The sequence below is a fragment of the Nelumbo lutea genome, chromosome 2 (assembly GCF_056320005.1).
Source record: "Nelumbo lutea isolate HS-2025 chromosome 2, American lotus-T2T, whole genome shotgun sequence".
Taxonomy (NCBI): Eukaryota; Viridiplantae; Streptophyta; class Magnoliopsida; order Proteales; family Nelumbonaceae; genus Nelumbo; species Nelumbo lutea.
In genome coordinates this window covers 52,768,366-52,776,291 of record NC_142685.1, presented here as the reverse complement: position 1 = coordinate 52,776,291, position 7,926 = coordinate 52,768,366, and the positions used below count along the sequence as shown (strand labels likewise).

At 36.9% G+C, this 7,926-nt stretch overlaps 1 long non-coding RNA gene across 1 annotated transcript; it reads right to left on the bottom strand.

The window, feature by feature from the left end:
* Window positions 1-1,357: 1,357 nt before the first annotated feature.
* On the bottom strand, window positions 1,358-2,710 carry LOC148870695 (uncharacterized). The gene is made up of 2 exons (XR_016107820.1): window positions 2,361-2,710; window positions 1,358-1,531 (listed from the first exon to the last, which is right to left on the bottom strand). It is a non-coding gene; the product is annotated as an uncharacterized LOC148870695 (long non-coding RNA).
* Between the last annotated feature and the right edge of the window lie 5,216 nt (window positions 2,711-7,926).

Here is a 7,926-nt window from a genome sequence, read left to right as displayed (position 1 = left end):
AAGATAAATCGGACTATACTTTCAACTTTTGGACAAGGTTCATTTCTGGGTTTAAGGTCCATTATTAAAATGGGCTGGCCTAGTTCAAGCAGATTTTTGTCCGCTTGATGCACCAAAATTTTTGGCTTCAAAGGACCAAATATCCCATTGTTTGTGGTAGTTTTTTTAAGGAGTCGCCAGCATGTTCGTGCGTCGGTGTATTAATTGGTTAAATGTCACAATCCCCAATGTCTATTGTCTATTATCGAAAGTTATTATTATTTTTTTTTCAATATAAATGATGTAACATTTTAAAGATTAATTAGTTATTTTAAAATGGGGACCCTGGTCCTTGGTCCTTAGATGTAATTGGAGCAGATTTTAGATTGGATTCAGCCACATTCGAATTTAATTCGATTATCAAAAGCATACATCTGAAACTGGCTTTATGGGGTGATATGTAGGGTCCTAATGTTCTATTACATTTTCGGGTTTCAGATTTAAGCTGAATTTCATCAATTTTAAAAAGAGAGGAAATTAAATAAATATAATAAATAGATTTTTCACCTTATACATTATAATTAAGATTGTGCAATATCCAGATATAGGCATACAATCATACATATAATTTATATGTGTCTTATAAATATTAATTGAAATTGAAGCATAGTTGGATAAGATATCATATGTGGATTTCAGAATCAGATCCGATCAATTATTTAAAGGTAAAGGAATCATCCAAATCTGAAATAATTGGATGGGATAGCAGAACAGATGTTCCATAATTCCATTGACAGCCGTAAATGGTATACCTACGAATTAAAATTGTTTTGAAGGACTGTTTATAAATAAATAAAAGGGTAAATTTCTTAAACTGTTCTTACTATTTAATTAATTGACCTTTTAATTATTATTTTATATTTCGTTAACATCCGTACATACCATTTTTTTTTTAACTCAATATTATTCTTTTCATTTTTTCCCCTCAATATTCTGACCATTTCTTATCATCTTTCTCATCCCCCTCTCTGTCCCATGTTCTCCGATGACTGGGAACGGGCACTAAGATAGCCGTCCGCTCTTCCACCGTCCCAGCTCTGCATCGGTCTAAACCACTTCTTTCTCTCATTTCCCTTTTTATTTTTCTCCCCACTTCACTGTAAACAAACTATAGATCCCTTTGAATACGGCATTACGAGAAGGTTGTAAGAGCAGAGACAAACACAGCTGCTTGCTCTAAGAACGATGGTTGATGACTAAAATCAAGCTGGATTTGAGAACGAAAACAGAAGATAATCATGTCGTTCGCCTTCTCCTGGATCTGATAGGATTAAGGGGTGCAGAAGTTAAATCAATGTAATAGAAAGCAAGATAAATATGAGGTCAAACTAAAAGGTTGATTGTAAGGTTTAATATTTCAAGTAACAGCAAAAGAGGGGGAAAACCATACACCTACATTACAGCTGAGGTACAGTAAAATAAAACCGCAGAAATTAGAAGAAACGAGTCGAAGCAAATGTAGGTCACCGAAAGCATCTCCGAACAAAGATCCCTGAAATTTTGAATTGAACTGTTGCATCTCAGATCTTGAGTTTAGTTTCAAAATTGAATTAGTGAGGCGGCGAGAGATAGAGAGAATAATTCAAGAGCCATAATGAAATTAAGAATCCATGGAAGAATTTGATAAAAAGAAGAGCTCAATTAATAAACCATCAACATGCTAAATTCCCGTTGGGGCCTTATATTTCTTTCACTATATGTTTGTTTTAGTTGAAGATAGGTACGGACTTTTGGTTGGGTTATGTTTCAAATTTGTTTTTGTATAATGGGTTTCTAAGAAACATGGGCTGCATTTGGAAATGATGCAAATGGAATGTAAATCCTGATTCAGGGTAAATTTGTACTCTGGTTCATTTTTGCTTGTGTTTGACAATATTATATTGGTGCATTTACAAATGAAAGACCTATGCATATTTGCATTGATAATAAGATGTAAAAAGTACATCAATAAAAAAAATGTAAATTTACATTCAAGGGGGCTTTTGATAAAAATAAGTTTATGTTTTATTGGAATTTGTGTTTGTATTCATTCCAACTAAAATTTTGTTTGGTAAGAACATAAATTTGTTAATGCAAAACTAACCCAACTTTACAATTTATATAGACCGTTTTACACTACATGTTTGCATTCACACTTATTTGCATCGTTTTTAAACATAGCCATAAGAAAAGATGTTCTTGGTGTGATTTGTCTCAGGTATTGGACCCTGCAGCAACCCTTGGTAGAATCCCAGAACCTTGAAACCCCTCTTTCCCTTCCAATTATCAAAGCCGATGTCTCCCATCTAGCACATCAAAGAATAATGGTATTTTTCACTGACCTGTAGTGTTGAAAAGCATAGGAAAAAGCCTAGCTTCCTGCGATGATTCTGAATAAAGAAGACGATTCCAACTTGCATGGTGCTTTTGAATAAGATAAAAGGGCCGGCCAAAGTCACCACCACTGGTTCAGTGATACGGGGACGAAAACTGTGAGAAGAAGAGAAGAAGAGAAGAAGAAAGGGAAAAATATGATATAGAATGAGAGAGAGACCAGTAGGTAGGCCCTGCCCTTGGCTTTGGCATATGAAAGGTTTGGCTACTTTCACAAGCAGCATGGCCATGCATTTGGTATCCGTTTTCTCCCCTGACAATGTGGTTGGTAGACAGAGATGGAGATAGAAATGGGGACAAAGATGGAGCCTGAGACGACAAAGATATGCTTCTTATCTTCATGAAATTTGGATTTTATTTTGAAAATTTGAACAATAATGAAAGGCAACTTTAATATTTTGTTATTTTTTATTAACATTTAACGATGATGTCAATTGTCAGAAATAACAGGCGTGGCGTAAGATAATAGTTAAACAGTAAGGATATAATTAATCAATCAGTCAAACAGTAAATATATAATTAGTCAATTAACTAATCAAATATTAAATGTATAATTAATCAATTAGCTAAACAATAAGGATAGTTTAAAAAATTTACTCTAAATGAAAAGGAGAATTATTAGCCCTTGTATATAGATGGGGGTAGGTGAGGTTGAAAATCATTTATGTTGGCGGTGGTGGGGACCTTCCCCTACCTTCCCTTTCCCTAGAGATCAGTTACAAGACCGTGTTCACATCGTTTGTACATCCTTTTACAGTCATGTACTCAGCATACTTGTAAGCGGTCTGATTTCCCTTCCCCATAAGCTTTAAGATTTTGGCGCCGTTTGAGAGGGCTTCAGCCTTGGGTGAACTACTTAGGTTGAGCCGCTAGCAAGAAGCTGCTTTAGTTGAACAGCTTGTCAAAAGTTGTTAGAACTTAAAAGCTGAATAGTTCATATTTGGTAAAACCATGTTCTATAGCCACCATGACAAAAATACTACGTTAGTAACTGGTATAGTAGTGTACAAAACTTGTTTCGTAAAATATTCACCACGTATTATGCAATTAAAATATAATATGACATTTTGTATCAAGGCTCAGTTTGAAAAGAGTACAATTTATATACAAAATAAACAAAATACAAGGTTTTGGCGTTTTATGCTCTACATATTTATATTCGTACTTCTTCCAAACTGAGCCTAACTGTCCCAAATTTGTACCACGTTATGTTCTAATAAAATGTAATTAAAAATATATTTTTATCAGAATGAAATAAAAAATAGAAAAGTAACTATTAAAATGGCATATGTAACTGAACGTGCCAAATTTTGGCCACATAATGTTCTACTAAATTTTAACAACAAAAATATTTTAATAAAACAAAAAATTAGTAGTGATATTCAAATAAAATCTAGTAAATCTTGGCCGCTATGATAATGGTTTTTCTTATCATCTTATGATAATAAACTAGTTTTTCTTCTTCAATGTAGAAAAGGAGAAGAAGAAACGCAGTAATTAAGATAAAGGAAAAAGACGTGTCATTTGGTCTTCTGGTGGGTACTCAATATAATTTTGAATAGATTTAGAGGATAATTTGGTCTTACAAGGTAAAATTTGAGACAATATTTGGCATCGATGTGCCCCAATAAAACGATTCCACGTTCGTTGGCACCACGGGAGAAAAAACAGTACACCAAAAAGCACATGCTTGTTTGGAACTGTTGTTCCAAAAAACGACCATACCTTGGAATTTGGAAAGCCGTGGTCTGAGAAAACATCGAAATTGGTGTTTCCTATTTTTGGAACCGTTGCCAACGGTACCATAACTTAGCACCAATGTGGCATTATGTGAACAATTAGATAATGTACATGGATCAATGCTGAAAAGTTATCCAAATAAGGAGGCATTCGATAACGTGGATCATTCCTACGTAGCAGAATCAATGCCACACAAAAAAGGAGCCGTTTTCTTAGAAACGGTGAACAGAACCTCATCCATACATCACTGTTTTCTTAGAAAACGGTTCTGAAGCACTGGGATTGATACAAAACACCAGTTGAGAGTAATTTTAAGGAAGAGTTGATTAACCGATTCAAGGAAAGTTGATGTTGACCTGGAGGTTGGACTGTTTGGCTCGGGAATCATTCAGGCAATCGGTTTTATTCCAAACTCAGTCCATAGTCAAAAAACCATTGAATCGATCAATGATCCATTTACCTGAGCAGCCAAACCATCAGTTCATCAACCTATTCAATGGTTTTGGCCATTTTTTTATTTTTAAAATATTTATTGTCAGAACGAGCCATTCATTTGAACCGAATGATTGAACCATTGACCCAAAAACTAATGGCCAAAACGGTTCAGTTTTCAGGTTATTTTTTAAAACCATGTGTCGACTTTCCAAATTTTTACCAAACGTAAAATTAATTGATTTTAAAACCACTGCCGTAAAGTCCTCCCAAACGGGCACTTTATTATAACACCAGAAGTTGAACGTGAAAACCTGAGGCTATATAGCTGTGGCCTAGCAAAATTTCTCCCAACCACTTTGATAGAGAGGATGCGATTTTATTCTCCCATCTATAGAAGATAAAATAGGAATCTTTTATCTCCTCTGAGAAATCAGCTATAATAAAGCTGGGCAAAAACTGTAAAACCATGGCCTGTAACTTCATGCAATTGAAGGTGGAGTAATACCATCAATACACCTGCAAGCCGTAATTCACGATTTTAGCCTTGAGTTATTCCAATCAAGGTTTTTCAACTACCTTTGATTCGGACGGTTGAACCATTTGGCTTGAGAACTATTTAGACAATCAATTTTGTTTTACCCTAAATTTAGTTTTTGATAAAAAATCATTGAAAAAATTAATAATTCATTGATCTGAGCGGTCGAATCATCAACCCATTGACCCATTTAATGGTGTTGATTATTTTATATTTTAATTATTCTTAATTTATTTGTCAGAACGAATCATCCATTTAAACCGGATGGATGGACCATCAATCTAAAAACTGATGGCCAGAATGGTTATATTTCTGGATTATTTTTTAAAACGTTGATTCCAATGGGAATAGCTGATGTTTGAGATTCCACCACTCTCCGTTATGCACATCAGTAGTCTCATGTGATAAAAGAAAGGGGGGTGGGGGGTGGGGAATATAGTTTGTTGGTAGGATTTGGTTCAATGTGAATCCATTGTAATTGATCAGATCCAATCCAATTTAATGAATGTTTTGGACCAATTTGGACCGGTCCAGTTTAATGTCTTGACTGTCCAATCTGTTCAAATTCATTTTGATTTAGATTGCTTTCAACACAAACCCGGTCCATTAACACATATATTCTTCTCTTATATCAATGGACCAAATATTGGCTTAATCCAATCCAATCTAACATAAATTTGTTATGAATAGATCAGGTCCAATCCAATCTAATAAATATTTTGGATCAGATTGGTCCAATCCAATTTGTCTTGTTGGTCCGTCCAATCCATCCAAATTGATTTTGGACTGGACAGGGTCCAATCCAAAACTAGTCCATTGACACTATTACTTGTTGGTTGCACTTATAATTAGTTGGGATGCCAAGACAAGATGGATAAGAAAGAAAATTTTGTTTTCTCAATTTTGTATCATAGTTCTGATTGATGAAATCAAACATCTAAAAAGGTTTGTTTTTTATGCTCAGTTTGGAAGAAGTACAAATAGAAATATGTACAATGCAAATACATAAAAAATAATACAAAATACAATGTTTTGCACTCGACATAGTTGTATTTGTACTCCTTCCAAACTGAGTTTAAGTGTTCGATTACAGATAAAATTTAATAGAATTCTAACTTATTATGTTTTAATAAATTGATATAATGTCAGTATCTAAATCACAAATTTTACCTTGAGATTGTGTATTTGTTTAGAGTGCTAACTGCAGAAAATATGATAAAAGAGGCCGGAATGCATGGCTTTGAAATATTGAGCATTGGTGATCTCTCACCAATAGGTTAGAATGAATGAAAAGAAAAAAAATGGGCATAAAAGATTTGCCAACATTAGTGGATCTATGTTGAAGTCAATGTGGCAATCACCCCCACTATATATATATAGAGAGAGAGAGAGATGCTCATATCCGTGGACCCTGTGGGCCAAGTTATGAGATTGAAATTTAGGGTTTCAATTTTTATGTTTTTTTTTTTTGTTTTTCTTTTCTTATGTTTATTTTTCTTCATTTCACATCCCTCAACAATTCTTTACTTCATCTCTTCAAACCTATAGATGACAATTTTTCTCATCAGGTACCCAACCTCCCTAATCTAATCAAAGACAAGGATGGAAATGGGGAGTAAAATTCCCACCTCGACCTGATAAGAAATTCATCTCCATCAGGGATCAGGGAGGTTAACCTTTTTCCTTGATAGATATTGGTGTTAAAAATGGGGAATATTGTCCTCACCCCAAACCCACCTGATGAAGGAAGATTTGGCCCGACCTCTCTATTACGTGACACGTGGCAGAAACAACAGCTCGGCAAAAGGGGCCAAGCCTAGGCGGGAACAAGGGCACTAACGGACTGAGCTCCCTACCGGGGGCCCGAACTGACCCACCTTGTAACAGATCGGGACACACTTCGCCGAACTGACCCACCTTGTAACAGCTCGGGATACACTTCGCCGAACTGACCCACCTTGTAACAGCTCGGGACACACTTCGCCGAACTGACCCTTGTAACAGCTCGGGACACACTTCGCCGAACTGACCCACCTTGTAACAGCTCGGGATACACTTCGCCGAACTGACCCACCTTGTAACAGCTCGGGATACACTTCGCCGAACTGACCTGCCCTATAGATACCTCCGAGCTCAAGACCGCCTCGCTCAGCACTTCGCATCACTTGGCACCAAAACCAAACAAGTCGTACCACGCCTGACACTAAGGAAGTTCGTGCCCAAGGGCGCCGCGCCTGACTGACTTGGGATCTGACGTTTGGCGGCAGCACCCTAAACGACCACCTGCCACCGCCACTGACACCGCCATCTCCAGTTAGAAGACGGTTAGGCAGCGACGGTTCTGTCTCAGCAGAAAGGACGACGGCCGAATTGACAAGCACAAGGGTAATCATACTTGACCTGACAAGGGCCCCGGGACGAGTGCACGAGGTGACTATAAGAGCCCCATGCCCCCCGACAACGAAGGTAGGCAAACTTTGCGCTATCTGGTATTACCTTGCTTTTGAAGGATTCTAACTTGAGCTTCGGAGCCTCTACACCGGGTTCCCCCCGGAGTTTCTCCATCTCCTCCATTTTAGGTTCCCTGCTGCCTCGTTCGGAAGCAAGGTAACGGACAACTAAGACCAGCCGGATCGCGCTCTATCACCACCCTATTATGACTAAGTCGATGTTATGATAGTGCTTCCCCCAGTAATCAAAGGTTCTGGATCTTCCACTGGTTGCAAGAAATGTATGTTATAAATATGGTCTTACCTTTGCAAAAGACAGTGTGGAACTTGGTTGGAGATATAGACTATTGATAG